We start from the raw sequence: 2,668 nt of genomic DNA, 5'->3' as shown, positions 1-2,668 counted from the left end.
CCAGGGACCACAAGGCAGAAATGGGGAGACTGACGGATGGATACACTGCCTGTAGACTTTGCAAAGAAAAAAGCAACCTGGTCCACTTTCTAACCATCCCAGTGACCCTAATATCAGGGAAAAAATTTGTGTTGACTCAAGTCAGGATAAGATCAGCCCCTTTCTGCTGCCAAAATAGATGAGGCTGTTCACAGTGGTAAATACTGGTGAGCTTCCACCAGAGAAGGCAGTTTTTCTTCTGTGGCAAAAGACAGGAGTGTATCTCCTCACTGTGTGTACCTGTGAGCATCACTAGAGGCAGGTTGATACTATGTAATTTCCTTAGTATTTGTCTTTAACAAAACAGCAGTATTTAAAGAATTTAAAATGTACCTGATCAGAAAGCTGAGTGTATGGCATTTAGCTGGATTTGATTTTGGGCAGTGAACACAGCAAAGCAAGCTGCCAGCTTGTGTGCACACACATCTCTGAATTGTCTGAGAGATCTCAAAACTGATGATCGATATGTTGTCTGTTGTGGTAAACAGACATTTTTAAAAGATTCTTCCTTCATAGTCCACAGAAGAATTTGATTTCCATGCCTATTAAATAATGATAGATTTTATGACAGCAAATGTAAGATCTGCCATGTGACTGGGATCAACTTTTGCTGATAATCCAATATCTGACCCTATAGCAAAGTAACTAGTGTTTCACATCTCCAGTGCAGCACCTAGCCTGCTTTTAGAGCCTGATGGGCTGGACCCTCCCTTCTACCAGGACCCTACCAGCCTCCTGCCAGCTTGTCTCAGGCAAAGGAGAGCAAGACAGCATGAAAAACCACCAACATTCCCTGTGTTTCTAAATAATTGGGGGGTGAAGGTGTGAGGGAAGCCACACAAATTTACAGGCAAGGTATTGTTTCCTGGTTTTGTGTGTATTTTATTGTAGGGGTTGATGTCACTGTGCATGCTCAGATAATGAAAACCCATATTTCCATATTTTCTTGACACACCTGGCACAGTTTGAGCCTTTATTTTATCATGCCATGCTCTGTGCTTAGTCAGAGGTTGTCACAAGGGACTGTGAGCTCTGGCTGTGCAGTGGCACATGGTGTCCACCCCAGGAATGTACCAAAGAACCAGGGCACTCTTCCTTAGAGCAGAACTTCACTTTTTGCCAGCAGGTGAGAGACAGAGTCAGCATAAGTAACAGATATCATAAGCTTCTCATTAGCAAATTGACAGAGCTCAGAAACAGAAAGGCAACTTCCCAAGACCTGCTGCTTCATGTGAGTGGCACAGCTGCCACACAAATGCTTTAAAAATACCAGACCAAGCCCCAGCTGAGCTGTTTGAAGCCCCACAGACCCCTGCACCACTCTGAGTGACATTTTCTTTTGCCTTTAAGGTGAATAACTTGCAAAACTGCTACAGCCAAGAGTTTCAAACAGCTGCTCAAGCCCTTCAGAAAAACAAAGCTCTGAAATCATTAACAAACACTTGTGATGTGCTCCCATCTTGAAACAGAAAATTACTCCCCTTCAACAACTAACAGTAAGTATATCAAACATGAAAATCTATCAAATATATCAAATGCTGATATCACGAGGGGTCTATAATCTGTCCTCAAAATGAAGGCCATGGGGTCTCTTGATAGGTGTCATCCTACTGAAATTATAGATGTTGTGGGTTTGCATGACACAGAGGAGCATGTTTCTATTGAAAGAGCATGGTAACTCATTCTTCTTTGCCTTGATCCTGAGTCAGGAGTCTCTCCACCTCTGGAGAAGTGAAATCTGCTCCAGGCAGAGCAGCCCCAGTGTTGGGTGATGTGGTCAGAGACCTGTCTGATTTGAGGCACAGTGTCAGAATCCTCCTAGTCAGAACAGTGCCTCAGTTCAATCTCTGCCTCAGGTTAGCTTCTTAACACACCCAAAACAAGGAGGCAGGCCAGCAGGGAGACTCTGTGAAGTGAGTCAAATATGACAAGATCCCCTTTTGGACCCACATGGCTCCCCTGAGGGAGGAAGGGGCAGGGAATGAGATGCCCAGATTGCCCTAGCCACTTCTGGGACAAACATTTACTTTAGATTAAGTGGCATGTAAAGGAGAGAGGAGCCCTCTCTGGCTGGCTGCTAGGGTTGATAGTTAAATATTTATAATGTCCAAATTAGCATAGTGGAAGCTCAATTCATCAATTTGTTCTGGTCTGTTTGTAAGAAGGAGAGGGGGTGTCAGGCACCCTGCAGGAAGTGCAGCCGTGGGTGGGCAGGTCGTGTGTGCTTCCTCCAGCACAGGGCCACAGCGTGGCTCCCTGCTGGCACTGACTTGTTGCCCTGGCTCACCCCTTCGGCGGGGTCAGGGAAGAGGCCGGCTGTGGGCAGGGCTGCGGGGATCCCTCCTCTCGCCCAAGCCCACCTGGCCGGGGGGCAGCCTCAGGCTACAGGGGAGGCTGCGGGAGCACCCTGGCCAGGCAGCGCCAGCCTGGGGCTGCCCACGTGGGGGCCGGAGAGGAGTGTGGGCTGCCCTGGAAGGGTTAAGGCTTTTCAGGCCAAAATCCCCCAACAGAAGGCAGGGTCAGCCTCGGAGCTGAAATCTAAGTGCTAATGACTGATGCCCTTCACCCCTGCACTGCCTCCAAAGGCGAGTGCCCTGGATAAGCCGGGGCCGGAGAGCATTTAACATTT

The sequence above is a fragment of the Manacus vitellinus genome, unplaced genomic scaffold (genome assembly GCF_001715985.3).
Source record: "Manacus vitellinus isolate BGI_N305 unplaced genomic scaffold, ASM171598v3 scaffold_16_pilon, whole genome shotgun sequence".
Lineage (NCBI taxonomy): Eukaryota > Metazoa > Chordata > Aves > Passeriformes > Pipridae > Manacus > Manacus vitellinus.
This window is presented reverse-complemented; position numbering follows the sequence as displayed.